We start from the raw sequence: 23,946 nt of genomic DNA, 5'->3' as shown, positions 1-23,946 counted from the left end.
ACCCTGATACACAGACTAGCAGACTTGTCACTCTACTATTTCTTTTTAAAAAAGTTTTTCTTATAAAATATATCTTAATAGCAACCAGCAACAAGGCACACCTTCCTTGTTTAGAATCTGTGGTCAGGTACTCTCATAAAAGCAGTGTTCTCTTGCAACCTTAAAGTAAGAAAATATATGAACAAAGGAAAATCAAGTAGCAAGATGTAATGGTTCAGTACTCTTATTTTACTGGCCAGATCATTCATTTACAATGTGATTACGTATTGAAGCTCTTCAACTGCAGAGATACTTCCCAACTGCTTCTGTTAGCTGCCTTATTTGATTCAAAAGGTGCTCCATGCCATGGTCCCTGGGACTGTGGCAAGCAGATCACTTCAGGGTCTGCCATGGACACAGCTGTTACGGTAGACCAAATTCTGTGCTAGCCCAAAGGGACAGAAAATGGGCAGCAAACATCAGGTATACAACCAGATACACAGCCTTGCCTACAGAGTATATGGGGAATGTGTATGGCTTTGCATACAACTTTTCCATCTCCCCTCCTCATTCCTGCTTTGGGACTATTTTAAATTCTGTATTGGACTAGTTTAATCTAAGCTTAGGTCAACCCAAGTCACCAGAGTCTTTTGCATGGTCCTCCCCAGTCTTCATGCAGGACACAGAAGAGCAGAAGAGTCAGTGGCAGTAAGGGAGCAAGAAAAGCACTGCCTGTTCTAGGCTGCCTACACACAGTGATGAAGAATGACCTCCAGGTTAAATACTGAGTTATATTGCAGAATTAATAAAGGGCTTTTTTAGACGAGCTCTCATTTCCTTTTATTATACCAAAATTTCCTTTCGTAGGCCTATACTGCTTTCTCTCTGGCTCTGCAAAGCAAATCAGACCTGCACTGGTTAAGATCTATCTTATGCACTTGAACTTTCTGAAGACTGTGCAACCTGGAAAGTCAGAATTTTTTCTGCCTGCAGTAAGTCTATTTATAAGCTCTGCTTTTTCTTTCTTATGAATGAGATTACAAAGACTCTGTAGCATGAGTTAAAATTATTTTACCATTTTCTTTACATCAGTTTTATAAGAAAATAGGAGATAACCAAATGCCCAAACTATCTTAGGGAAACAATTTTAAGAGGGCAATACAAAAAAGTTTCCTTTATCCATTTGTGAGGCATTAATACTACTTCAAAATCAGGCTAAACCAAGTGCATCAGATTCAATAGGGAATATTTCTCAATGATTACGTGTTTGCTGTTGTAATAGTATTCTGAATTTGAATTAATATTTCCTTAAAACTGTATTCTATTTCTTAAGTAACAAAGACCAAGTACAACTTTCCACAGAAAACTGACACTCTTTAAATAGCTATAGTGCACCCTCATCTTGTAATCCCTGCCTGGCCTACTGCCTCAGCCACAAACTGCACAAAGTTAAACAAGCTTTATCCCTAAGAGGTCATCTTTGAACTTTGCCCACCGAAGGTAAAATGCTACCCAACTCCTCACACGGGTGCTACAGAGCTAGAACAGTTTTCTGGCTTAGGCTACACTTCATCTAGCTTAGCTTAGATGTTTAAAATGAAGTCATTCACATTTTGGGGTCAAATATTTGATATTCATCTGATAAAACACAGGTGGTTATCTTAATATGAGAAGTATAACCTTCCTGAGTTTTCTTCTCCTCTTTACTGACTGTTAAAGGGCCTAAGAGAAATAGCTCACATTCAGTAGTCTTCTAGACATCAAAAATTAAACAAAATGGATCCTACTTCTACTCCTTATATTCTTTTGAAGCTGTAAAGCAAACCCACACAAGATTCACTAAGATTTCAGCTTTACTACACTGGAATTTAGGGTGTTACAATGTGCAAGAGCAAATAAACGTCTCAGAGGGCTCCCTTACTATTGCTATACACAATAGACAAAAGAAAATAATTTGAAATTTCAGGAGCACTCATCTTGCATTTCTTTTTTACCTATTCTGCGCAATGTCCATCTATGGACAGGCTACTTCAGGAAACCAATAAGCACTCATTTTTCTCAGGATTTTGTAAAATGAGAGGAAAAATCGCAACTTCCGAGCATTTTGATTTTTAAACTCTGTATAATCTCTTATGCATTACCTGATATATTTGACTTTTACAATCCACATAGGCTTGTTTGAAGCCATTTCTTAAAACACTGTGATGTCATTGCTAAGTTTTCAGATTTCAGAATCACACAAAGCAAACTAAGAAATATATATCCCATAAGAACAAAATAGTTGTTTACATGCTTACTCAAAATTTATTATTTAATATTCTAATGTACATGTAAATCTAAAGCACCAAGCTAGTGACATAAAAAACCACGGAACTGGCCCCATTATACCACTTTTGTATTGAACGTAGGCATCAAAAGGCTTTGAATAATTAATAAAACTACAGCTGAAGATCTTTTTATTAGAGGTAGACCAGAATAATGATTATTCATTATTTTAGGAAAAAAGCTTTAAGAAAAATGAAGTTATTTTCTGAAGAAAGTGACAATAGTACTGTCAGATACAGCAGTAACTTCAATGCATGTGATACAGTATAAGTAGGCATGCAGAAACCACCTCAGAAACACTGGTAATCTATCCCAGCAATGCTTCAGATAAAATACTTCTGAGATTAACAGAGATATTTCTGATAAAATTTCTGAGATTGACAGAGATTAACACATTCACCAGATCAATGTTACCCTTGGCCTGAGCATGTGATAGTAAAAGCAGAGTTTTATATATGTATAACCAAAGCATACCAATTATGGTCTGAGTTTAGATTTCCTGGAATGACTAACTGAGGGAAATGAGATAAAACAATTCTGTTGCAACAGAGTTCTTGAAAATGTTAGATTTGCAGTTTGAAGATGATTCTGAAGTTGTGATATCATCAAAACAGAGCTGAAGCCAGTTATGGATTTACCTATTTATTTGCAGCAAACTGTATATTTCTTGACCTGCCATATGAATTATTATTTCAGTGGTGTTGCTGCCTGCCCAGATCCTATGGAAAACAGGTAATTTTCTGTTCATCTCAATGTGTCAAGCACTGTGCTGTGAAACACAAACACACATTTCCTCCTTTGCACACATCTCTCTGTCCACTAGAAATTACACTAATGAGGTACCCAAAGGAGTTTATGAGAGGAGTTTGAGAGTTTACCTGGTTGGTCAGTACAGTAGCAGGAGCCTTGTCCACATTGCCACATGTTCAGAAAACCATAAGCAAATGTCCACTACATAAATATAGATCTGCTCCAAAGTGCATATGCATAAAATCTTCCCTTCCTGGGATGCCTGCCTATGCACTCAGGAGACAATGTGCATTTGGATGTGGTACATCCGATATGGTTTTTTTTGTGTGTCAGACTTTCTGCACATACCCAGGTCAACTAAATGACACACACAGAGTTACTGTTATCTCAAATAGAATCATAGAATAGTTAGGGTTGGAAAGGACCTTAAGATCATCCAGTTCCAACCCCCCTGCCATGGGCAGGGACACCTCACACTAAACCATGCCACCCAAGGCCTCATCCAACCTGGTCTTGAACACCACCAAGGATGGAGCACTCACAACCTCCCTGGACAACCCATTCCAGTGCCTCACCACCCTCTCAGTAAAGAATTTCTTCCTTAGATCCAATCTAAACTTCCCCTGTTTAAGTTTGAACCCGCTACCCCTTGTCCTATCACTACAGTCCCTAATGAAAAGTCCCTCTCCAGCATCCTTGTAGGCCCCCTTCAGGTACTGGAAGGCTGCTATGAGGTCTCCACGCAGCCTTCTCTTCTCCAGGCTGAACAGCCCCAACTTTCTCAGTCTCTCTTCATACGGGAGGTGCTCCAGTCCCCTGATCATCCTCATGGCCCTCCTCTGGACTTGTTCCAACAGTTCCATGTCCTTTTGATGTTGAGGACACCAGAACTGCACACAATACTCCAAGTGAGGTCTCATGAGAGCAGAGTAGAGGGGCAGGATCACCTCCTTCGACCTGCTGGTCATGCTCCTTTTGATGCAGCCCAGGATACAGTTGGCTTTCTGGGCTGCAAGCGCACACTGAAGCTGGCTCATGTTCATTTTCTTATCGACCAACACTTCCAAGTCCTTCTCTGCAGGGCTGCTCTGAATCTCTTCTCTGCCCAACCTGTAGCTGTGCCTGGGATTGCTCCGACCCGGGTGTAGGACCTTGCACTTGCCATGGTTAAACTTCATCAGGTTGGCATCAGCCCACCTCACAAGTGTGCCAGGGTCCCTCTGGATGACATCCCTTCCCTCCGGCATATCAACTGAACCACACAAAACAGACTCAATCTTCAAAGGACTAGCATATGCTCTTGTATTTATGGCACCTACATATTCTCTGTTCTCTAAATGCTAAAATGGACCTCAGCATAATTTTAGACTGTTTACAGTTATAGAATGAATTATGCTGCTTATAATTGCTAAGAATCTCATCCCTTCCATTCCAGAAGGGCAAGAAAGGACCATGGCCTTTTTTTCTCTAGGAGGTCCATACAATAATACCTTTTGAGTCTGGTTCTGGTGATAATATCTGCTTCAGAGCTGGTGAAGGTACAAGGCAAAATCCCTCCTTAAAGATTAAGCTCCAAAATACGCATTTTATAATTTTAAATAAGTTCATTTTGTAATTTTAACTAAGTTCATCTTCACTAAGTATCAGATAAAGAAAACAAATGGAAACGTGAGTTTGCATGAGACACACATGCAATGCAAGGAAGCTTGTGAATTTAGAGGAAGAAGCCAGAAACTGTTTATTCCAAAAGAGAAAGATAAAAAAAAAAAAAAAAAAAAAAAAAAGAATAAACAATTTGGAAAACATCATATCTTTGGTGTTGTTGCCCCCTCATCAAAGAGTGACACTATTAAATAATATCTACAGATTGCCTATAGGAAAAAATCATTCTATAATGTTTGAATTGTTAGTAAGAATGATTAAAAGAAAGGAGATGTAAGCAGTCTTGTACCTTTACTGAAGAAAAAGAAGGTACACTCAACTCTCAACTCAGCCTCTCTTGGATTTTGAAGGAAATCAAAAAAAACCACTTGAGTAAGTTGACTTGATCATGTCACTTTTATCTGTGGTATTCAAACCCTACCAGTACTAGGTGCTGAAGTATATGTCCCATGATTGAAAATTAAGTCTGCAAGTCCTAGATACTTAAAGTATACTTGACAGTGGAAGATAAGCACCACTGACTACTCCAAAAATAAAACTGAAAAGATTCATTAGGGAAAGCTAATATTCAGAATGTAAGCAAAATGGCTGCATATGCTTCAGTGGATTTGAACTCTTTTATGCAAGAAAGGTGTTTACTGATACTGAATTTCAACTTAGTAAAGTCAAAGATTATGTCTTTCAAGTTTTTTATGACTGACTCTTTTCTCACACTTTTAAAACACCTTCTTTAGCAGCTGGTGCACGCCTTTCCTTAGCACTTGAGTGTGACTACCTTTGAATCATCAGATTAAATTAGTGGCACCATGTTACCTAAAGAGCAATGCTAAATCAGATAAAGAGGATAAGAGGGAGCACAAAGTGGTTTAGTGTGAAAATGGATTAGATTCATATATCATTATACATATTAGATTCATTATACAACTGCTTCTTCTCCGGAGTAAGGCACTGTTTCCAGTTTCCTTGTGTTTCTAGAAGATGAGCATGATAGATCCTCCTACCCTTGCAGCCACAGTAACACTACTGCATATGATGGGACTGTCTTCTTCTACTAGTGTTGTGTGACCAAGGTGGGAATACCAGAGATTATTGCAAGTCATACTTTTCTCCCCTTTACACTCCTTCCAGTGATACTGATGCCCAAAACAACAGTGTTTACTGATTTCTTCTATTCCACCCCCCCTTGGGGATGTCTTAACATACTGCTTTTGTAAAGAGAGAAAAGGATCTTTACTTACAGCCTTGCTCTGGCTTGCACATCAACACAGAGAAAGGCAGCACAATGCTTCATCACAGTAGGTAATGGCCAATATTAATATTCATTCCAGGAGCAAAACATGCCATTTTACAATCTTTTTATTAAAAATGCAATTATTGTTGGAGAGATGGCCTAGATACATTCCCCCATAATGGTATGATATGCAAGGCAGTCAGATGAGTGATCACGATTGTTACTTGTCTTCTAATGTCTTGTCAGCCAACCAAAAATGGCAATACATGAACTACTAGCTGCTTCAAATTTCACGTATGCCCCAGTTGTCTCAGAAGATAATAAATGATGTGGTAGCCCTTTGACATTCTACTTGAAAAAGCACCAGTCTTTTAACAGTTTCAATAATTGAGATTAATGGGACAAATTTTAATATTTATTAATAGCTGCTTTGTTCAAAACTGTAATCTTAGTGTTTGCAGACCACAGAAGAAGTAAAGGCTATTAGAATGCTATTTATTTATTCCATTTCTTTTTTCCCTTAAGTCCAAAGTGGTTTTGTATAAAGAACATGAAGTTCAATGTACTTATTCCATAATTGCAAAATTAAAACTGTCAGACTTTATGCTGGGTAATCTTGAAACAAATAATTTTACCTACTATACTACTTTATTCATATAGAGGTTAATAGCTCAAAAAATATTGCACTAGTCTTGTGGTGCTTTGGAGTGCATAAGCAAATATGTGCATTGCTCAGCTACAAAACAGAAGTGACAACTTGGCTGTTGGACTCATCGCATATGGTCAGGCAGAGCAGATGTGCTGTGCACTGAAGTTACCAACCCAGCAGGAATTTTCCTGTGTTTGGGATGCAGAACCAAGAAGAAGCTAAGCTTGCAAGTGCACCAAGATAGGACTTCTGGAGCCCTTGGCTGCAACAACTTGCTTACTGAACTTGGACGTAGTGTGAAACTTTCAGCTTGCATTGTGGTTTCCAGTCATGTTTTCCTCAGTTATTTTTCCAGGAGTATTTTAGATGGTCCACTGCAACAGAATTACTCTGTTGATTGTTTCATCAGCATTGTTGATTGGCTGTTTTGTTTGATGAAACTGCCTTGTTTCATCACCAGGTTTTGAATCTTTCAAAATATCTTCTAAGATGATAAAAATCATGGGAAGAACAATTTGAGAAATGCTATCTGAACATACTGGTAGGTGTTTTCCCAAAATCAATTTATTTCCAAACTGGGTTTCTACTCTTTTTAATGTCTCCTGTCAAGCCATCATAAAATTATAATTCTAAATCCCTTGTCTCTCACCTTTCTCCCTTGCACGTACACATCACCATCTCATACACATAGAGCTGTATAACCCAGCCAGTCTTCACTGATTACTCTCCAAGACTGACCTTCGAAAAGCTAATAGATCCTGCTGGTTTTAAATTTTGATTTTATCAACATACATTTTTGACACAAAGGAAATATTATTTTTCTAAATATGTGAAGTCATTGAGGTATCATAGAAAATACAAAAGGACCTTAAGAGGTTAAAACATCCTGTGAAGAAAGAAAAGTGAAATTCATTTTAGAAAATGCAGAGAAAAATAGAAGGCCTGGTGGAAAATAACCTAACAGATGTTCCAACAATACAGTGCTGACACTTTTTACTTAACCAGTGCTTTTCATGGAAGGAGCTCATGTGCTTTACCAGATATTGGGAATAATGATTCCATTCTACACCTGAGGTAGCCAATATCTCAAAAATTTCATGTGACTTGGTTAAGACAAAACAAAGAGTGAAGAAAAATGCAGGCAGAGGAAGAAGGCAGGCTCCCTGTGGCGTTACATGCCCGGTCACAGGATGAAGGCAAACGTCAGACCAAGGACAGAAACCACTTCAGTTGTGGTGGGATTCTTCCACCTATGTCTCTCAAAATTGTTCCCAATCGTAATCAAACAGCTATTTTATTTTCTTTGTTATTTCTTTTTTCTGGTTTTGGGTCAGTTTGTAACAGACTCTGTTCCCATGTAATGGAATAAAAGCAGAAATCTCTCATTAGCACCTTAATGACAATTTCATCTCTCTGCATTTACATTCTCCAGGGTCCAAAGAGGAAAACCAGTGATGCAAACAAACATATCTTCACCCTCCCCAGAGATGACAAGAAACCTGTGGGCTTAGACTATAAAAGGTTTTAATTCTAGTCTGTTATTGTGTTTGCTTAGAAAAACCACAAAAGCCCACATCTTTTGAAATATCTGAAATATTTTTGTTCTTTTTTGCTTGGTGAGTTTTGGGTTTGATTGTTTTGGTTTTGTTTTTGTTTTTTTTTTGGTGGTATAGGTGTTTTGTTATTGTTGGTTGGTTTGGTTTTGTTGATTTTTTTTTTTTTTTATTTTGTGGTGCTTTTTGCAAGAGGTGGTATGTTTTCTTTATGGAGTCACCCCTTTTCTTCTTTCTGGGCTTTTTCTGCCATGGCTTCTATGCACCCCTCCATTTTAAAGAGAATCTAAGTAGGTATAAATATCATTTATATAAAAGACCTTCAATAAGACTAAGAATAAGCAAACACTTAGAATTTTGATGAACCAATAATCAGATCCAGGCTATGTGGGCAAGCAACCCAAATTCTCTGTGAACTATTTGTTTGCTTAGGCTATGGCTACTTAAGTCAAAGCTCCATTTTAGGAAACACTGAACTCTGGTGCATGGAGAAAAGAGGTCTTATTTGCTGCTTCCCTCAACTGTTAATAATTATTACCATTCCAAGCAAATTCCCAATTACAGTGAGCTAAATGTTCACCCTTTCCCTTTAGAGTTTCCTAAATGAGAATCTCCGAGCCTAAATAAACATTAGGATTTAGTTTCATTTAAATACAGAAGAGATTCAGTGCTTACTCTTAAAAATATTCCTAGAGTTACTGTACGAGTAAGTCATACCTGATCTTTATCCGGCGGTTACATTCATCTAGAACAGCTAAGTGTTTTAAAAAAGGAAAATATCTCTGTTCCTTGGGTTCTTGTTTAATCTTTTTTTTTTTTTAATAAACTGTCACAGGCAGAATGTGGAGAGCTTTAAAACTGATTATATAACTCACAGAAAGATCCATTCTTTCCTTAGTCATCAGTAACACTATTAAGTGAGCAACTGCAATCCACACACCCTTTTTTTGCTTTTATCATGAAAACAGAATGAAATTTATCAGTTATCAAATACAATGCCTTCTCTGTATGAATAAATTATCTTGTGGTTATAACTTACAAAATGTTCCCATCTCTATTCATACCAAATGCATCAAGTCATTTGGATGACAGAACGCTACAGAAATTGTCTGAACTGTCAGGAAGCTGCAACGACTTATCGTATAAGAACTATTCCAATTTTTACTAACTCAAAACAGTAGCAAAGAGGGGAAAAAAAGAAGTTTTTCCAGAGTATTGGTCGTATATAGTTCAGAGTGATTTGTCATTGAAGAAATCATGTTGGTTCTTTCCAAGGAAACAATGATTTACATTTTAATAACACTTGACAGTGAAGTCATGATCCCTTCTTTCAAACAAATCTCCCCTTCCAAAAAGCACTGTATGAAATTTTGTAAGTATCAATATCTTTATTTTAATGCAAATGAATTTACAGTAACAAATATCTGCTTGTGTTTCTCACTCAGATAATGTTATCCACCATGAAAAGATGTAAAGCCTGAACCATTAAAGTCACACTTGATTTTAAAATTGCTTTTGCTGGACTCTGACAGACGGCACTCCAGCTGACAGGAGCTCCACAGATGAGGGAATATATACAGACCTTACTGATAGAGCTGGAAACTAGAAGAGGACTCCAACCTGATTTTTATGATTCTGAAAGGTGGAATCTGGTCAAAGTAAAAAGATAAATATTTACATAACTGTAAAGAATATCTCAATCTATTTAAAAAATATAAAAACCTTTTTTTTCCCATGTCCATTTTAGTGATTAAAAATCCAGTTCAAGGTTTAAGTTTTCACCAAAAAAAGCACGTTTTTTCAAAAAACTTGTTTCATAAAATAAAATTGTAGGTTCTTAAATCAGTAAAAGAAGGTTAAAAATAAACTGGGTTTTGGTTGGTTTTTTCTTTCTTGTTTCTTTTTTTTTTTTTCCTTCTGGAGACAGCAACTTCTCCCTTAACTGCAAAAACTTCAAGCAGTTTTCACTTGAGCTGAGTCAACACAGATTGAGCTGAAGCATCTGGTCCTATGAAAGCTGCTGTGAGAGTCTGCAGAATTTTAAATCCTATTTCAGGAGCATCGTGGTGACACTGTAATTATCACACTGCACTACTAAACAGGCTCAAGCTCCATTTTAAACACACAGATCTTGTACTCCAGCATAGCCCAAGAACAGTAAGCTGAGCATGGATGATGGCCGAGCTAGCCCACTAATCTTACAGCAGTATCCTGAGATCTCTTCGGAGGAGGACAAAAGAAACCCTAAAATAGGCAATTATTAAGTTACTGGGTTTTGGGGAAAAAAAAAAAAAAGGAATCTTCCTAATCCCCCAGTAATAGTTACAGTTTGGGTTATATCTCAAAGTGTTGAGATGATGAATTTTTCAGAGGCCCAGAAACAGATCCTCAGCGCATAGGCTGGTGTCATGACACTGAAGGCAATCCAGCGGCCATGGCTGAGGAACCATTCCAATACCTGGTGTTTCTTTTTAATCCCCGTTGTATGTCTAATGCTTTATGCTCCATATAAACCTTTTAACCCTAACTCTTTTCTTCACTGATATCCACTGGCATTGTAAATCTACAGGCATTTCTTGCAGTAAAGATATTTAATCTGTTTCATCTAGCTGTACTTTAATTTGCTTGCTCCTACATTTCTGAGAAATCAGAGATTTAATTTACATGTTACAACCCTTTGTTTTCTTTACTATCCATCTCTTTCTGAAGCTGAGTGGTCACAATCTTTCAAATCTTTTTCTCCTTTCAAGACTTCCCCTCTTCTACTATTCTAGTTTGTTTAAAAATGTTTTATCATTGATCTTCTGACATATTTTTAACAGTGGAAAAAAAAATAAACCAATAGCAAAATAAAATTAATCGACAGAGAGCACCAAATCCCCCAGATTGTTACCAGGAAAAACAAAATAAAGAAAAGAAATAAAAGGCTTTATTGATTGACCTCACATGCAACAAGGTTCCACGTGTCTCCTCTTTCAGGCTTCAAGTAAGGAAGTTGGCACTGAAAGGGGAGTGTTACTGTGGAGGAAGTATGGGACCTTTGTAGACCTTTGTGTGGGACTAGGTGACTGAAAAGCAAGTTCCAGCCTTGCTGAATTCATTCTACACAAACCACAGTCTTTGCATGTTACTCATGAATGTTAAAATAGAAATATCAGCAAGATGTGTTAAAGTTGGAACAAGTGCACTCCAATGAGTTTGACCTTGTGATCCATGACATATATCACTAGTAATCAAATTATAAGATGTGCTCATTCTGCCTATAATTTCTTGAGTAACATCTTGAAGCAAACAGCATTATCTTTTCGACATGAACTTACAACATGACCTTCATCCTCTTAATGTAGTCCCTAGGAATTTTCTAAGAAAGTCAGCAGACAACATAGAGCTGATAGCAGAAGGAACACTATGTGACCTTTGCGTTGTTATTAATAAACAAGCAACATGCTGCCATTTCCTTAGCATAACACACTGAAGAAAAAGACCTTTCTGTGTCATACATTGCCCTTTCCAAAGCCAGGGTCTTTGTTCCTTCCTTCTTCACTTCTTTTCAAGAAGGTGACATATCTGTTTAATTCCATCTCGAATCAATATAATTCTACCTTAGTTTGTTCCAGGGAATGATCAAAAATATGTGTGGCTGTGCTTGCTGTTGTACCGATTATTGTAAAACTCTTTGGTTTGCCAAGCACAACTCATTTTTTCCTTTAACATTTTTCTTAAGTGATGCTCACCTCAGTAATCATGCAATTAACTTCAAGAGTGTTTCTTCTGCATCAACCTTAACTCTGTTCCCTTTGATCAGACATTATCCAAACCAAAAACAATACAGCAGAAAATCCTTCCAGAGGATCACAGAAAACACAAAATTGTGCCTTACAAAATGACAGACAAAACTATAATGGGTCTGGTCTTCCCGTGTACAGATGACTCAACTAACAGGAAGGAGGAAAAGTGGGGCATTGTCTGGACTTCTGCTACTCTAGTGTATGGTTTATCTATGAGCAAACAGGAACACATTGCTCTGATAGTGGAAAAGCAAGATGGAAAACTCCATTTCCTACCATTCACTGAGGTTGCAGACGTAGAACCTTAGAAGAGGCTCTGGAATGCCAAACCATGTGAGAAAAACTTTTCTATTAAATGTCTCCATTTGTTTTCTAATGGACAGGAGGAGTTAAAACGTTGAACCAGGTTGGCCAGATTGGTTATTGGCACCCTTGGAAATATTCAACACTTGACCCTGAGTAACTTCATTTAGTTGGGCCCACACTGAGCAGAAGCTGAACTAGACGAACTCCAGAAATCTTTTCCAACCTAAATTGCCCCATGATTCTGTAATACATACCTTAAATTCTTCATTTTGGGTATATTGAATGGCAAGGTAGGTTTTTGATAAAATCTGCTTCAAGTTTTCTTCCTAAAGGGAAGCAGGTATCAGTGATCTACATATAGTGCTTACAGAAGAGAAGGCCTCAGATCAAAGACACATGATCTATAGACCATCCAAGGCTACTGTCAAAATGGTTTTTGTTTCTTGAACACACCCCTTGCTTAAGGGAAAATGGGAGATGAATAAATTCATCACAAGCCATAATGACATGTGCTCTACCCCTTGTTTTCAGATTTTGGCAATCACAATCTTTCTTAAATTTCAGAATACCATCTTCTTATTGGCCATAGATCTTCTTTTGTATTTCCCATTGGAAGTATCTAAGCAGCTGACCATCTTTCACGTTGTATCAACTTAATTCAAATTTCAAGGAATTAAGGCACCAAATAAAATGACTCGATTTTAATGTGACCAGGCCTGTCTAAACATTCATTGATGACAGATAGACAGTAGCTACAAAAGCTGTTGCAACATGAGCCTGCCTGCATAACAAAATGCAAATAGTATGAGTTGTCATTAATCACTTTTCATGCAAGTAGCAATGTCACTTAGACACAAGCTACATTCCTGGCAAATGCTATCACTATGGAGCTTTAAAAAGTGGAGGGAGGAGGCTTTTAGTCAAGCAAATACCACCCTCTAAATCTGTCTATAACAAGGACTGATTTTCTCCTCTGTGTTTCTCGTCAGAGCGAACATTAGTGGGAAGAAATTACAGTACTGTGCAGATGCTTCCTCCCTACCAAAATGAAGGCATTTAGGGAAAAAAAGAAAAATAAAAAAAAAAAAATAGACGTTTCCTACCAAGGCATTTGTTTCCCTCTAGCAGCTGGGTAAAAGATAGAAAAAGAATTTTATAACACAGAATCTACCAAATAAGAACAGGTATATCCTCAGTCTGATACTCTAATGAAGACCTTAAAAAAAGTGCATGTATGCACATGTCTCTGTTTTCACAGGTTTAATGTTGTGCTTTTAATTAGATTCTTTGTGATAACACAGTCAAAACTGATTTAAATAATTTTAGACAAAAAGCTTCCTGGATATGAGTGTTGTAGTTTAAAGTGATGAATAGGTTCATTTACCCATCTGATAAACATGAAAGGAGCCGAGATGGGCTTGTTTTTCCTAGAAATGACTGCAGAAAAATGGTTATCTGACAAGTCCTTTATCAACTTGCTGTGATATGAAATCTCAAAGATGACTTATTAAATACGGATATGTTCTAAGGAGTGAGGTCAGAGGAAATGTGATAAAGCTTATAGAGCTCTGTCAATGAGCTTATAGGAAAATGTTACTCTAAAAACCCTGGAAGATATATCAAACAAGATGAAAAGGCAATAAATATGCTGAATTTAATAAAGTATGCTTCTTTCAGGCCAAAAAAACCCTACTTTGATTTCTAGGCTGGCTTTTCAGTTATGAGTGTGGGTAGACAGATCAGCCAAAAATACAGGAGTTTATCAAGTCTTGGGAAAAAAAAAAAAAAAAAAGCAAACTATAAGGAACCATAAAATCACTTAGAATGTTCTTTAAAATTTCCTTCTGGGTCCTTCAGTCAAAACTCTAATTTGAGGCAAAAACTTAGATTTCAATAAATCAAATGAGGCTTGTTTTATGGGGTTTGTGCACAATGTCTCGTAGTAAATTTGTGTTCCCAAAACAGAGTATAGGGTATGCACTGAGGTTAGTGATGTCCAAAAGGAATAGGGGAACAACAGAAAGGGAGGCAGGCTATAGGCACAGTGTACAAGAGGGAAATACCTATGATACTTTTATCAACTCCTTACTTTAAATAATTTTAAAACTATGGCAAAGCATCCATTTTTATAACAGGGTACTGTCCCAGCAGAAAAACCAAAACCAAACCAGAGCAAACCAAAAAAGCTAACTAGAGAGAGATTATTCACAGCATTAGCTACGAAGGCAGCATGCAGACACTTTGCTTAGTATAGATAAAGATAAAGCAATCCCTTTCCTGTGCCCTAAGCAGTGCCTAGTAACTCAAAAAGAATTGCAATTTAAAAGAGCTACTAAACCAGGTAATTTGGTTATAACTTAAGCATGATTTCCAGAAAGATAATATTTCTAGATTTGAAGACATAAGGATAGAGAATATAGTTCTCAATAATTTGCTCCAGTGACTTTTTTCTCAAGTGACTATCAGTCACTTTCACCGTCCAAAAGCTGATGCTTATTTTCTAATTTGAGTTTGGAAAGTTCCAGCTATGAGACATTAGTTTCTGTAATCCCTTCTCTGGCTAAAGTAAAGAACTTAATTTCTGACATTTTCTTTTAGCTCTTGTAGACTATAATCAAGGAACATTACAGAAGCTTGAGCTCCCCAAGTCTCTTTCTAAAAGATATCTTCTACAACCTAAAAATCCTTTTCTGTGTTTTTCCCTTGCATTTTCTCCTTTTGCTCAAGTCTCTTAAGAAAATAGTGACATCAGAGCTGCACATGCTCTGCTATGGTAATAGCTATCAGACCTATTCTGGTTTACCAACAACAGTTAGTTACACTAACATGCTCAAAGACTGAATACAGTCTTTCTGACAAAGTCTCATCCTGGTACCCATGTTGAGGTGTTCACCCACCATAATTCCCAAGTCTTGCTGAAAGTTGCTGCTTTCCTGCACACAGACTTCCTTTTTGTAAGCATGGTCTCCGTCCCTCATTCCAGTGTGCACTAACTTGAGGAGACACACCTTCCCGAATAATCCAAGTCATGCCCTGTGAGCTCTCTTCTTACAAGATGCAGCTCTCCACTAATGATACCATTCTTCTTGCTTGTTTTAAATCAGCAATGACCTTTAAATTTAATCTTGGCAGTTTATGAAAAAAAAAAGAAAGCAAGCAACTTCTCAGGTCTTAAAACGCCAAAACTAGAATGACATATAGAAATAAATCAATAGTTTTATGAAACTGGATTTTACCTGCAGTTCTCTTTCAGTCTTTCAATCCCATTTGTAATCCCTTCAAATGAAATTAAAGTTGTTTGATGAATTTATTTTTCCTTAAAACTATGTTGACTGACATTAATTTACTTCCTAACCTTTAAGACATTAATAGTTACATCCAATATCAACTTTTCAGTTATTTTGCCCAGGACTGATGTCAATTTGTGGTTATCCATATCAGACAAACTATCTTTCACTAATGCTGGAGCAATGTTGCCCAGTGATGGTTCTCTCAGATTGTAATATTTTTCTGATATTTTTTAAAAATTAGCACGAGGGTGGCAGATATCTTCCAAATCAGCTACTTACAAGTTTTGCTCATTTATAATTGCTTATCCCTAGCAGATGTTGTTTAACATCCTAATTGTTTATGAACCGGGATCAGAATGACTAAATTATTCTCATGCAATAGGAATACATTACCCTATTATTTTCCAAATACAGAAAATAAATATTTCTTGAACAGTTTTATTTCTCCTGAGTCATACTAACAATTTTATATTTTCCATTCCATATTGGACTGACACCTTTGTCAACATTTCTTTCATTCTTAATCTATTAAAAAGGCAAATAAAGATCCTATTGCTGCTAGTTCTGTCAAGCATAAATTTTACCTGAAAACTTCATATTGGGATTTTCTGCTTTTACTTATAATGAGCACATTTAGATTATGATACTTAGTCCTTGGTCCCCCAAAAGCCAATACTTTTAAGTACTATGGTGAATTCATCTTTATCCATCATACAAATGAGGAAAAGGCTGAGGCACTTAATGCCTTCTTTGTCTTAGTCTGTAATAGGAAGACCAGTTGTTATGCAGGTACCCAGCCCCAGAGCTGGAAGACAGGGATGGGGAGCACGTTGAAGCCCCCATAAGCCAAGGGAAAACAGTCAGCTACCTGCTAGACCACTTAGGTACACACAAATCTATGTGGCCTGATGGGATCTGCTTAAGGGTACTGAGGAAGCTGGCAGAAGTGCTTACATGAAAAGTTCCCTCATGAAGGAAAGGCTGTGGATGTTGTCTACTATGCTTTAGTAAAACTTTTGACACCATTTCTCAAAACATGCCCCTGGAGAAACGGGCTGCTCATGGCTCGGATAGGTGTACTCTTCACTGGGTAAAAAATTGGCTGCATGGCTGGGCCCAAAGGGTGGTGAAGAATGGAGTTAGATCCAGGTGGTGGCCAGTCCCAAGCGGTGTTCCCCAGGGCTCAGTACTGGCATCAGTTCTGTTTAAAATATTTACCAGTTGTATAGATGAGGGGATCGAGTGCACCCTCAGTAAATTCACAGATGACACCACGGTGGGCAGGAGTGTTGATCTGCTTGAGGGTAGAAAGGCTTTACAGAGGGACTGGGACATGCTGGATCAACTGGCCAAGGCTGGTTATATGAAATTCAACAAGGCAAAGTGCCAGGACCTGCACTTGGGTGACAACAGCCCCATGCAAGGCTACAGGCTTGGAGAAGAATGACTGGAAAGCTGCCTGATGGAAAAGGACCTGGATGCTGGTTGAAAGCTGCTGAATATGAACAGACAGCATGCCCAGGTGGCCAAGAAGGACAATAGTGTCCTATCTTGTATGAAAAATAGTGTGGCCAGCAGGACTAAGGACGTGATTGTTCCCCTATACTCAGCACTGGTGAGGCCACATCTCAAAGCCTGTGTGACCTTTTGGACCCCTCACTACAGGAAAGACACTGGTTGCTGGAGCATGTCCAAAGAAGAGCAATGAAACTGATGAAGGGTCAGGAGCACAACTGTGACGAGGAGCAGCTGAGGGAATTGGGTTTGTTTAGCCTGGAGAAAAGGAGGTTCAGGGGGAGCCTTATTGCTCTCTGCAACTACCTGAAAGGAGATTGTAGTGAGGTGGAGGTTGGTCTCCCAAGTAACAAGTGACAGGACAAGAGGAAATGGCCTCAAATTACACCAAGGAAGTTTAGGTTGGGTGTTAGGAAAAATTTCTTCACCAAAGAGTTATTAAATATTGGAACAGGCTTCCCAGGGAAATGGTGAAATCACCATCCCGGGAGGTATTTAGACATGGAGCCTGGGAACATAGTTTGGTGGTGGACCTTATGGTTGGACTTGATGATCTTAAAGGTCTTTTCTAACCTAAATGATTCTATGATTCTATTGGAATTTACTTTGTTCCAAAGGCAGTATTCTCCAGCTCAGACATTACTTAATATCTTTTAAAAAAACTTTAATGCTTTATTATTACGTGCCTTCCAAATTCAGTATCTCTTTCCTCACATTACATACAATTCTGCATCTGGATAAGGACGGGGGGGAAATCATAATGTATACTGAAAGTATGACAGCAGAGCATCTGATGTAAAATCTGAAAAGTATCACACTGTGAGACAGCAGGGGTTTTATCCAAATAGTTGCAGCATCCACAATAAAAAATAATATAAATGTCAGCAAGCAACAGGAGAATCTGAGAAACAAAACCAGGTGATTTAGTCTGCTTGGTAATGACATAAGACTCCACAGAAACACAAAATTACTGTAAGTGAAAATAAACACACAGGAAACACAGAGTTTTTGTGATGGAGGTAAGCAGTATTATATCTGAAAAAAAGGAATTGTAAGAAATCAGATATCTCTTCAACAGAGTATGAACGAATACAAATCTTGAGTTATAAATAGTACTGATATTTCAAAAGCCAGTTGACCAAGGAAAAGAAGTCAGTTGCACAAACTTTTGGGATATAAAAGAAACAGTTTCAAATGTCAAGTGATTATAACATACTTCAGCTCCACATGCAAAATATGTCACATGTACTTAATCCCTAAAATTATGGCTTCTCAGAACAGCTTCTTTCACAGTGTGCAGGACTCAGAGTTATTCTCAGGTTTCTCCTCTAAAACGTGCTAGAATTGGTTTAAGTAACTACAGCCAAGCCACTAATTAACAGTGACACAATACAATTAAGTTCAATTTCCTCCACGGAGTTATCATAGCATAAAATAACATTGTCACAGTAATCTTCTGAGAGGGTACTTTTTTTATAAAAGTGACAAAGGTAATCAAAAGACACAGAAGTAGAGAGTGAGCACACTGAGCATTTTAACCACAACATTAAAAAAACCTCAGGGGTTTAAAATAGTTTAGGTGGCAAAATAGCAACACATATCTTTAAATAGCACAGAAGGAGGAAGAAAAGAAAAAGCATGGGTGCTTCTATGCCTCAGAGGACAGGAACTCTTGATTTTAGGCAAGTCAATAGGAAGAAATGATAACATGTAAAACACTTTGTGGGAGAAGACCATGGACACCTTGCAGAAGAGCTCAGTGAAGACTTCTGCTCACCCTGCAAATCAACAAAACAATGCTGGGATGTATAAGGTACTGAACAGAAAATACTGCAAGTATGATTATAAGGCTTGTACATGAATCAGTACAGCCTTAACTGGAGCACTCTGTTCTCTGAAAGTCAAAGAGGAGCAACAGAGAGTGCAGAAAACTCCCCCCACCTCAATCCTCTAGAGCTACAGAAAGATTAGAAGATATGGAGAATGAAGATAGTAAGGCTTAAATGGGAGAAACATCAGTGAGGTAGATAAAAAAAATACTTTCCAAAAAAATTAACCAAAAAAGTGAAAGGGCGCCTTGAGAAGGTAAATCTTATACTGATTGTCATATTCCTAGTGATAAGGGGGCAATTAACTAGTCACAAAATTAAAAGAAAATTCTGAATGAAATGTTGAACAAGACCACCGTGTTTGCTCTTCTGTGGCACAGGCAGTAATTTACAGTTAGCAGAGAAAAAGCACTTTGTACACGTAGCACTTTCATTGTACACACAAACCTTTTCTTGAAGTTTTGAAGAAGTTTCTGTAGAAGCCTTTCCTAGGTTAAGGGACAGAGCCAAAAATGCTTATTTGATAATTAACAAATGGGAGATGCATTTGAACATCATGGGCCAAGTGGATCTTAACAGCGAGTGACAGATAATATCATTAGTAGTAGGTAATGAAGGGCCTTGAGAGGGAAGATAAGGTGTGCCAGGCAGAGATGGAGAGTCCAGGAATACAATCAGAGATTGGTAAAATGACTTGGTAGCAGATAAATGTATGCATGGAAATACTGCATACTGCAAGGCCTACCTCTTCTGTTTCCCCATGTTTCCCAGAAGGTGCTACAAATATAGATGACTGAGAAGTAGGAAGCCTGGAAAGACAAACTGGCAAGCATGATCATCAAGATCATATTGCACCCCAGTATTTGCAATATATAATCAGGAAACCTCCACAAACTTGTATGGCAGGATAATATAACTTCACACTCTACATACAATCCTTTCAATATGTTTAAATCTCAGAAGAAAGAAAAATTAACTATGAAGTAAATGCTGGAATTTTAGAACTATATTACATACGTGTGTATATATACACATATATATATATCTGTCAGGGAGTCTCCTACAACATCCAAAATAATGCTAGGATTTAAGTTTTCATGCAGATGCAACATTGAACACTGTGTAACATTCCTTGGAGGTACCTCCGAGTTAGATATCCTAGTATCTCATTAAAATCTGCTTCCCAGGGACAAGAAAACTCCAGGTAGAAATTTAATTACTCTTCAGTCAAAACAGCCCATGGTGCGACAAATTGTGCTCATGAAACAGTCTTTAGGAATGAGATAAGTAGGAGAGTGTGGCACTTCAGAGCCCTGATCAGCCTCCATAGTCTAGTCCCGGTATGGCAGCCTGTCATAGTGCTGCACGTGAACTAAAATAGTTCAGTAAACTAGTACGATTCTGCCTTGATTCATTGACTTTGAGAATGAGTCAGGTAAATATTGACTGGCCTTTATAGCAAGTCATACACTCACTGCAAATGAATTAGAAGAAGATTACCATCATAAAATATTCTTCTTCATCAAGGCTGGATTAACTTTTCCTGCCTCCTACTACCCAGGTGAAATTCACCCAGTCTAACATAGGAATATGATGCTAGACATCCAGGTATGAGCAAATCAGTCTGAGCACTCTGTATTCAATTGAAAGAAACTCGTATTTCCAAAGAGTGATCCAGCTCAGCCCAAACAAGGTGTCTAATAATGGCCAGATAAAGTACTTCTGGAATTGTTCGTTTCTCTCCATCAGTTATAAAATGAATTTAGGATCACCAGATCAGAGTTAGAGGTTTAATTCTAGAGCATCTGCAGCAAGGTAAGAGGAAAATTGTCCTTCTCATCTCTGTATGTCTCTCCAGAATACTCTAACATACGCTTAATCTTCCTCTTTCCCTTTAGCTTTTTACGGCTTGTCATTCTGGGTACATGTTAATTCTCATAAAATTGGTCCAAGCTCAAGGAAGTGGGAAATGGAACACACTGAACATCCATCTGCTTACCCCTTGCAGATCTTTGCAGGATGTCCTGACTTTGAATAAAATTCTTGGCTCCAAAACCTTTGAAATTTCCCCAAACAAATATCAAAACTTGGATCCTACTTTCTTATGCCCACACCCTGATGCACATTTTTCCTAAGGAAATGCATACTGCATTTATTTTTTCTTTTCCTTGTGATCTGACGATATACAAAGAAGTTTCTCCCATTTCAGTTACTTTCAGGTCAGCTTCTACAAAATGTATTTTAAATGTTCTACAGCTTTCTGGAAGACAACTCATTTGCATCTCTTCACTTTGGCATTCAAGAACTGCATGTCCTCGGATGAGTCAGCTTATGGAGCCCGGAGCCCAGAGCCTTTCAAATAGAGGCCTGAGCTCCACTGCATTTTTGGAGGTACAGAATAAGATACCACAACTCCGAATCACAGATCCACCTCAGAACATCCAATGCTACTGGTGCACAATCTCCCATGAAAGCCCAACACTGCAGTTCCTGAGGAGGGAAAGTAGAAAAAATTTCAAAAAATTCAAAAATATTTCAAAAAATTGCAGTGTAAGCAGAACAAGCTGAATGGCTACAAGGCCAATCTGCAGTGCTGTGCTGCCTAAGTTCCCTTCTGGAAAGGCCAGCTTCCCCATACCATTCTCTCATTTTTTAACAGCTTGAACCAGGAAATTCTCCTTACTACAAGGAAAATCCTTCTCCATATTAGTTGTGCATCTCCTGAGGCAATGCAAGAAAAGGAGGGAAGATCTGGATAAGCCTCTTAAGTAATTCACAGCCCTTCAGATGGCTACCAGGAGACAGTAAATTTTTTGGCAGATGAGGACCCGATAGCTGTGGTAATTCTGCTTTTCTGCACGAAGGTCACAGAGCTCCATATGCAGTCAAGACAGAGAAAGGGCAGATTTTCTCCATGTCTCTCTAGAGGCCTAAGGAGTAGCCGCCAACAAAGACTCAAAGGCTGGCTGCTGGTGAAAGGATGGTGAAAAGCTGAGCTCCCAAATGTACCATGCTCAACCACACAAATGTCCTAAACTCCTGTCACCACTTCCAGAAGGTTGCTGTATTGCTTGGCCTGCCCTGTCTTCAGTGGCCTTTGCTTTTCAACAGTTAACAGCTGTTAACTTTTCTCCTCATCTCTCTGGTCAAAAGTAAAACTTAGAAAATACCACCAAAAATCCTTTTCTTATTGTCATTTCATGCACCTCTAATGTCTTTGCTGAATGAACAATAGCTGGGTGTTTCTTTTGTTTACAGGTGTGCACTAAAAAAATCAGCTGTTCAACTACTTATTTTTAATATTATGTTAATTTTTAAACTAATTGCAATTTTTAACATTAAGAACAGGCTTCCTCACACCACTACTGAACTCCAAAATAATTTATAAATAAATTGTATATTTGTTTTTTGGAGAAAAACAATTTTCTTGATTTATTGCTTATAGAAACTCCTGGTAAACCATCATTAGTCTAACCAACGGGTGGCAGCCATGATTTGGCATTGTTTGCTTTTACAATCCTCGATATCTCTAAGTGATGATAATGCTGACAACCAACAATCTTCTCCTAATGAAGGAAAAGGTTTCATCCTACCTGGATCAAAAGTGGGGTGTGGGAGTTAATCCGTGGAGAGAAAGAATTATAGTCTTGGAGAAAATGCCTGGAATAACCATGCCAGACTTCAATGTCCTATTTAATTAATTTATCTTTTAAGGAACTGAAATTCTGCTCTGGGATTTCCATTGTAACTGTGCAGGAGTAGCACATCCTCATATAAATTACATTTGATTTTGAGAAAAATAAGAAGTGTCTCTCCACTCCTTTTCCAGGTAAGTGCATTGGAAAATCATTAAGAATGTGGCAAATCATTTTCTTTTCTTATGATTAATTTAGGTTTCATTATAAATCAGCTTAAGGGCAGATTTTTTTTATTGCTTGCAGAACCAAAGTTTTAATTACTTCCAGTAAACTTTATGAATTACATCCTTCTAGCACTGAAACAATTAATTCTATGTAATATTATATCAATTTCTCTATCTTATCACAAATGTTAGAAAATGTCTACAGTTTCAATCCATTTTATTGCTTACACCTCTGAAAAAACAAAAAATAACGGGGAAGTATCATCTTGCTTAGTCCCACTTTTCTAGCTTTTCCTATTTAAAGCAACAGAAGCAAAAGCATAGGCTAAGAATTCATGAGAAAACAAAGACTTTATAGTCAGATAAAATAAGATTGTTCTCTACTGGATCTTAGTATGAACTCTCCCTTGAAAGAATATGAGAAAACATGGGGGGGTGGCTAGAAGAAACAACAATGCATAAATGGACTTAAAAAATTTTGGAACTTTATTTCAAAAAGTGCTGAAATTATAAAACACATTTATGTGAAACAAAGACTCAATGCACTGAGTCCATTCATTTCTTGACTATGAAGTTGCTTACAGGTCAGACTGAGGACACCTTTGTTTTGGAGTCTTCATCACTACTATACCAAACAAATTATTCAAAACACAGTTTTACTTGAAACAACCTCATCACTTTTTTGTACTAACAAGAACAATGCACTAATTCAGGACAATCAAAGATGATTTTTTTCTGCAAAGTCTTTTCCTATCAACAGCTGCCTTTTCTATCATCCTATTTCCAAAGACGTATGAATATAGCCACTGCATTTTAACATGATGCTTCCTTTGAAACCTATAAAGCACCATACATAGTGCAACAAATCCACTAAAACACTTCTTTTGAGAACCTCTTCTGGTATTAACTGTTCCTGGTAGACATCCTCATCTCTGAGAACATAAAACTAACTTCCAGCAATATAAGGACAGAGACATAGATAACAAGAAAGATCTCTTCCTCTCTGAAACAACTTGTATATGCATTTAAATACATGTGCATATGTGTTCACTCTACACAGTCACTGATGTCACATGCTACAAACTACACTCAAAGGTGGCTTTAATTTTGTAAATAACAGACAGTTGGGAATCTTAATTTCTAGAGAGAACAATAATGAACATCCATATTAAAAGTCCTGTTTTGTGGCTAGCTGGCATCATAGTTT

General features: G+C 37.6%; 1 protein-coding gene across 2 annotated transcripts in view; it reads right to left on the bottom strand.

The window, feature by feature from the left end:
* The window catches only part of FGF14 (fibroblast growth factor 14), a gene marked incomplete at both ends in the record, with an annotated part of 398,496 nt that overhangs the window by 326,397 nt on the left and 48,153 nt on the right, over nt 1–23,946 (bottom strand). The gene's annotated exons all lie outside the window — the stretch shown is intronic.

The sequence above is a fragment of the Psittacula echo genome (genome assembly GCF_963264785.1).
Source record: "Psittacula echo genome assembly, chromosome: 3".
NCBI lineage: Eukaryota > Metazoa > Chordata > Aves > Psittaciformes > Psittacidae > Psittacula > Psittacula echo.
The sequence above is the reverse complement of the archived record's forward strand: the minus strand, read 5'-3'. Positions and strand labels throughout refer to the sequence as shown.